The following is a 7,284-nucleotide window of genomic DNA, read 5'->3' as shown; positions in this document are numbered from 1 at the left end:
CGCGCTGCAGGATATCCACACGGTTATGCTCTTGTGATGTGGGAGACTTAGAGCACCAGAACGCCACGTCCCTTATGTATTACTCCCTCCGTCCGGGTTTATTAGGCCTCTCAGCATCACAAGCATGTCCCTTTTTATAAGGTCTCGCTTTGGAAAGTGCATGTATGCAATCATTTTCATTGGTTGCATTGAAAGCTATTGATGTTGGTGTCATGCCTGAGAAATTAATACACTTCATGCGTGTTTTTTCATTGCCTGCATGCATGTGAAAGTGCATTGGAAGTGGAATGAAAAATTAATGTGAACAAATTACTATGTGTCTTGGTCTAGAAAAAATTGTTTTTAGGCCTAATAAACTCTGACGGAGGGAGTACCTCCGTCCGAGATTAGCGGTCCCCTGAGCCGCGCTAGCCCGTTCGGATTTACAAGGCCACTGCAACTACACGTGCATTATTTTGCCTCGATCCCGCTTCTGCTGCATGTGTTAACTACGACTAGGAGCATGCAGCCAGTAAAAACACACCGGACGGTACGCCTACAGCTAAGGGCATCTTCAACAATCGTAAGATAGGTGTTGGTTAATTTGCCACCTAGGACATAGTGATGATGCGGCATGTAATAAATGTGGAGAGAGAGCAAAATTGTATGTAGATTAACCAACAATCTTTGCACAAGCTCCAAGGTGAAATAGAGAGCAATCACATTTATTTTCTTACCATCTATTGAATAGCTTACATACGATCTATTGGAATAGTTGTATGATAGCTTGTTGGTTGATGACATGGACATTTTACCAACAAAACTAACATACAACCTGTTGAAGATGCCCTAAGTGCATGCATGCAGCCAGTTAAACTGCTGCAATAAATTAAGCCGGAGGTGTGTAGGCTGTTCGTGATGGCTGCGTCCTGGTCTTGCCGTTTTGGCTCCCAGAACCTATAAATCCGAACGGATGTAGTAAAATTGTAGATGAGGGTAGAACTTGGAGCATAGTGGGGAAATTCAAGACCGACATGACACGCTTGTTCCAAGCTCTATCTAGGCGGGGTATTAGTGAAGAGTAAGTCTAGCTTGTTGGTAGGCCGAGGGCCTACTTATACGTTGGGAACGGGTGCTTTATCCTTTCTTCTATGAATATATGATATGCATGCTTGTACGTATAAAAAAACAACAACACTATACAGGGTAAAGGTACATTACCAAAACCTGATTTCTGGCTATGGTTTGGTACATTATTTTTCTCAAAATTGTGCAACACTTTTTTTTTCTCGATTTCCTTCTTCAGAGTTGAGCATAAACTCTCCAGAGCTCGTGTCTCGTGCACCTTTATTTTTTCTGAGAGGAGGGTGCCTACGTGCACGAGATTATATTTTTTGTTGAAGGAACGAGATTATAATTAAATAAAGAAAAATGAAGAAGCAGGAGCCATCCAAACACTGGGTCTGGGCTGCATTGTCACGCCGCTCGTCCTCTCTCTAGACGTGCAGCGAGGCTCGCCAACCGCCGGCCATGGAGGATGCGGCGGCGGGAGGGAGTAGTTTAATTAAAGTTAGTAAAGTTTGACTTTACAAAAAATCTATACGCACTAAATTGTGGAACGGAGGAAGTATTTTTTTTTTCTCGTGAAAAAAGTTTAAGATATTGCTTATATAAATTAACTTTGTAAAATGAACCCTTACATTGCGAAGGAGAGAGTAAGTAACGGGCTGGGCCTGGGCCTGGGCTGCGTTGTGAGTTGTGACCCCGCTCGCCCGCTGCCTCCGTCTCTTTCCTAAATCCCCTTCGCTGAACAAGTCAAACTTCAAATCCCCTTCCCTCCCACTGCCGCGAGGCTCGCCAACCGCCGGCCACCCGGAGGACGCGGCGGCGGCGGCGGCGGCCACCCCCGAAATGCAAGTCAGGAAGAGGCGCAGACCCGTCCGGGCCGACGGCCAGCAGGATCCGCTGCCGCCGGGGGGCCTCGACCACATCAGCCGCCTCCCCGACGCGGTGCTCGGCACGTCGTGTCTCTCCTCCCCACCAAGGACGGCGCGCGCACGCAGGCCCTCTCCCGCCGGTGGAGCCCCCTCTGGCGCTCCGCCGACGCCCCGCTCAACCTCGCGGCGGCCCCCGACCTCGCGGGCGACGACGATTCGTTGGCCGCGCTCGTCTCCAGGATCCTCCACGGCCACCCCGGCCCGGCCCGCCGCCTCTCGCTCCGCCTCGCCTTCTCCCCGGACAGCCTAGGCGAGGCCGACGGCTGGTTCCGCTCCGCGTCGCTCGCCGGCCTCCAGGACCTCGAGGTCACCAACCTGGACTGGGGGAGCCACTACCCGCTGCCGCCGCACCCGCTGGCGCGCTTCGCGCCCACGCTGTGCGCGCTCAGGCTCGGCGGCTGCCGCTTCCCCGGCCCGGCCGCGCCGCCGCCGAGGTTTCCGCACCTCAAGCAGATCATGCTGTTCAATGTTGGCATCTCGGAGGACTCTCTGCAGAGCGTCATCTCCGGCTGCGCTGTTCTCCAAAGCATCTCGCTGCACAACATGAGCTTCGGTCGCCTTTGCATCAGCTCGCCCACTCTCCGGAGCATCGCCTTCTATCCTCCTCGCAGCGAAGGCGTCGTCGTGGCCTTCCGGGAGCTGGTCATCGACGACGCCCCTTGCCTTGAGAGGTTGCTGCCGATTTACCCAGACGATGGGCCGGTGACCATACGGGTAATCCGGGCTCCTAAGCTGGAGGTGCTTGGTTTCTTGTCTCAAGGCATACCCAGGCTCCACCTTGGAACCACACTCTTTCAGGTAGTAGCACATTCAGCTTTCCTTATATGCAGCCTACTGTATTATTCTGATATCACACACTTGGTTTCCTTTTCTCCAGAAAATGATTGCTGTCACAATGACAAGCAAAATGCGCGCACTGAAGATTTTGGTTCTTGAATGTGCTCCGAATATGGATTTTGTTATTGACTTCCTCAAGTGCTTCCCCTGCTTGGAGAAGCTCTATGTCATTGTGAGTGTTGATACTTGTTGCTAGAAATGTCAAAACATCGATGGTTCAGACTTATGATATACTCTTTCCGTTCCTAAATAGTAGAAGTCTTTTTAGATATTTGAATATGGACTACATAAGGATGAATATAGACGGATTTTAGAGTTTAGATTCACTCATTTTGCTTCGTATGTAGTCCTATTGGAATCTCTAAAAAGACTTATATTTAGGAACGTAAGGAGTAGTGAACTATAGTATTTAGGTGCTAATTTGTCATCAACTGCCTTAATAGCATTTCCTTTTTCTGTCCCCAGTTTAGTGAAGGAAGGAATACGAATATTGCGGGGAAGTATGATCAGCTTGATCCAATTTAATGCCTTGAACTCCATCTAAAAGAAGTGGTGTTGAAGAATTACTGTGGTGGTCATAGGCTATATATCGACTTTGCCAAGTTCTTTCTTTTGAACGCGAAAGTGCTAAGAAAAACGGAAATCGGGGCCCGTTACAGCTACAAATCCAACTGTAACATCGACGACTGGATGTGTTATCTACGTAGGCAGCTACAAGCGGAGAATAGAGCTTCTCGAGATGCACGGATTGAAGTAAAAGTTAATAAATTCACCCGCCACGTACGTACTCATGATTTGTCAGTGGCCGATCCTTTTGACTGATCCTTGTGTGGATCCTCCAAGTGTGCTAAATTGTGCCCTTGCTTGTATGTCTAGTGTTGTCACATCCTTGTGATGGCCTGTATAATGGTCTACACACTTAAGCAATGGAATGCCTTGTTACCCACTCTGGAGCAAATCAGGATCCAGGAGGTTGTGCCTTAGCCAAGGATTAGAATCAGAACTTGCAAATGTACAAGACTCTTCAATGCTGCTAGTATTTGGGTGTTATGTTCAGTTGGTACTTGTCGTTTATCTTTTGCTCAATGTCATATGGTAAGCTGGTACATTATCTCTGATGGAGAATCTGTTTTCTTGCGCTGCTGCTAGCTAGTAACACTGTCTTGTCTCTGCCTGGCAACAAGTGCTCTTGTAGATGAATGTGGTTACAGAGCAGGGGATAGCGTTCCAGACGTTTTCATACATATCATGTTCAGTCCCAGTGCAGAGCCGCACTGACTGTTCATACGTACTGTATCATTCTCCCAGTGCTGCGATGTGTCGTTTCGAGCACCTGATGTCTGACTACAAATGCCAATGTGTCCCCAAAATTTGCCTCTGAAATTACAAGCTCGTGTGTCTCCATCATTTGGCTGGCGACCTGCATGCTTTCAGTCCAGGGGCAGAGGGTGGCCAACTTCATCTGAGATCGCATTCCTCTTCTACAAGAAGAGTTTTGCTAGGAGTAGAATTCTAGGGATGCCACATAGACATAGCCAAGCTTCCCAGTAGCGAATTAAAGACACATCTACTAATGTTTATTCAGCGCCGCGAGAATCTTACAAGGAAAATAAAAGGAACAAAGGTAGCAACATATTACATCCCAGGGCTCAAACCAAGAACAAAGGAACAAAGGTAGCAACATAAAACAAAAGGTAAGCTCACGGCTGCTGAAGATTAGTCTGTTGTTACATGTCTAAGTTGTGGATAGTCTTAATCTTTCCCAGCATCACGCTCGCTGTCGCCATGTCTTTCCTCTTGCCCAGAGAGGCAGCCACAACTCAAAGAAGATTGACCATTTAAAAATGTAGTCAAAGGGGTGGTTTGGAAGGACTACCTTGGTAGTAAGTTTGTTAGTACGACATTTCCAAAACGCCCAAGCTAACACCACAAACATCCGCCATGCAATACGACGGTTTTGGCCATGTGTGTATGGTTCAAAAGCTTGAACGGTATGATGAGTACTTGGCCACCTAAATTTTGTTCAGAGTACAAGAATATGCATGCAGTCAACCAACATTTGTGTCTGATTTTGACGGGCCATCTTACCAGAAGATCGACATAAGCAATAAGCTCAAGCACGTTAGCTAGGCTTTGAGCACCACCTCCGACCGATCACCTTAAGTGAATAACCCAACGACGTTAACTAAAAGGAATATGTGAGATAGTCTTTTATCTTCAAAAAGAGGGTTTATCCTCGCCCACATATGCATCACTTCTTGATTTAAGCTCGGGCGTGCTGCCTCATAAATAATCAAAAGAACCCATGAGAAGCCATCACTTCTTGATTGAAAATGTAACCTTTTTTGAGAAAGTACCCGTATTCATAAACCAAACATACACCATACAACCACGAGTACAAACGATGTACACCATACATCAACCACAGATACAACCAACAAATGTCCAACCAAATCGTACACAACATCCTGCAAATAACAGAAATCATGCACAAGTCCCTGAGCTCTTGTTCATCTTCCCTCCTCTAGCCAGGACGAATCCACACCTCCTCGGAGCAAGGCGAAGCCACCTAACTAAAGACCATGGGTATTAGGAGCACCATCGCCATAGCTTGGCTTTGTGAGGCGCACAAAGGTCCTGTCGCGACGGACGTGAACCAGGGGCGGGTTTCGGGGACAAACCCAATGATTTCCTATCCTCGGAGATGCCACGAACTCCAGCCACCATTGAAGAGAGGCAACAGCTCTGACCACCTCGCTCACCATGATCCCCTGTTAGCGATCGACCGCAGCGACCAGATCATAGAACCTGGATCTCGATCCAAACCTCCTGCACACTCCTCCTTTTCCCACACACACTGGCTCAGAGGATACGGATCCTCCCAAGACCCACAACGCCATCGGGAAACAACCTAGAGTAAACCATATTTTGATGTGTCGGCATTGCCATTGCATGACCGCCAACACCAGGAGACACTGCCAAAAGTCCCTATCTAAAATCCCGGTATCCCCCACTTCCCGGCACCAAGCAGCCGCTGAAGACGAGGGAGAATGATTCCCTCTCGTGCCATTAATTTTTCTGTCGTTGCACATTGTTGTTTCTGGATAAGCCCAGAGAACCCTCTCTAATATCGATAATTTGAACATGAAACTTGACCACAAAGTCACCAACCTCCATATCCAGCACCTCAAATTTAATATAATTTTGATGCGAGATGGCCATTCATGTTCAGTGCCATTGTTAAGAAATTGGACCTAAGGGTGATAGCTTTATTGTGTCGCCAATTCACTTGGGTTAATAATTTACCCTCAGCGATTTTATGAATTGATGGATCATGTGTTGATGAGTGTGGAGTGGGAGCAGACATTTCCTTTGGTGATGGTTTGTGCTCTCCAGAGAAGTACCTCCGACCACACTTCTCTCCTTTTGAATTCTAGTGGGCAGGTCATCCGGGAAACAAGACTCCTTTTTCCTTTGAAACATCCTTGTTTGAGAGGGAAGGTTTTCTTAATACTAGCTCATGAATGGTCAAAGGGGACTGAAGGAGTTACTAACATTGAGAAGTGGCAATGAAAATTCGGCACCTTAGAAAATTCCTTCAGGGTTGGGCTAAGCGTATTAACAAAATAATGTCTCCTCGCAATTGTTAGTACTTTGGACATTAAGGTCGAATCCATGCCCCTCTCCACAACACATTGTGAGCCTAAGCCAGAGGTGGACGAATTCTTGGCCAACCTTTTGCGTGAGGAAGAAATTAATTGTGCTCGACAGGCAAAAGTAAGATTTATCTGGGAAGGCTAATACGAAGTTCTTCCACTTGATTGCAAATGGAAAACACAGAAATAAAATATTTCAGCTTGAACAAGATGAGGGCCATTGTGGGTTTGGACCATCTGAAAGCTTACATTAGTAACTTTTATAGAGTCTTTTTGGCTCTTCACAATCCAATTTTACATCCCCGGTGGAAGATACCACTGATGATAAAGCTCAACTCTCCATCGAGGAAAATGATGTGTTGACAGCACCTTTCCCGTAAAATGAGGTTTTTAGGCCATATCTCAGATAGATCGTAATAGAGCCGAGACCAGATGAGTTCCCCACTTAGTGCTATCTAAAAGGTTGGGGATCATTAAGCACTAGTAGAAAAGGGGGCATTGGTCCAGGCCGGGTTAGCCCATTAGTCCCGGTTCAGTCTAGAACCGGGACTAATGGGGGCATTAGTCCCGGTTCGTGCGCCCAGGGGCCACGTGGGCCATTTGTCCCAGTTCGTCTGGACCTTTTAGTCCCGGTTGGTGCCACGAACCGGGACTAAAGGGTGCGATGCCCATTAGTACCGGTTCGTGGCACCAACCGGTACTAAAGGTTAGACCTTTAGTCCCGGTTCGAGCCACCAACCGGTACTAATGGGGTTTGAGGCATTAGTACCGGTTCATGACACGAACCGGTACTAAAGGTCCCATTTTCAAACTCC

The 7,284-nt window shown here is 47.4% G+C and overlaps 1 pseudogene; it reads left to right on the top strand.

The window, feature by feature from the left end:
* Positions 1–1,832: 1,832 nt before the first annotated feature.
* Positions 1,833–3,908, top strand: LOC119313471 (annotated as a pseudogene).
* Positions 3,909–7,284: the final 3,376 nt, after the last annotated feature.

The sequence above is a fragment of the Triticum dicoccoides genome, chromosome 1B, assembly GCF_002162155.2.
Source record: "Triticum dicoccoides isolate Atlit2015 ecotype Zavitan chromosome 1B, WEW_v2.0, whole genome shotgun sequence".
NCBI lineage: Eukaryota > Viridiplantae > Streptophyta > Magnoliopsida > Poales > Poaceae > Triticum > Triticum dicoccoides.
This window is presented reverse-complemented; position numbering and strand designations above follow the sequence as displayed.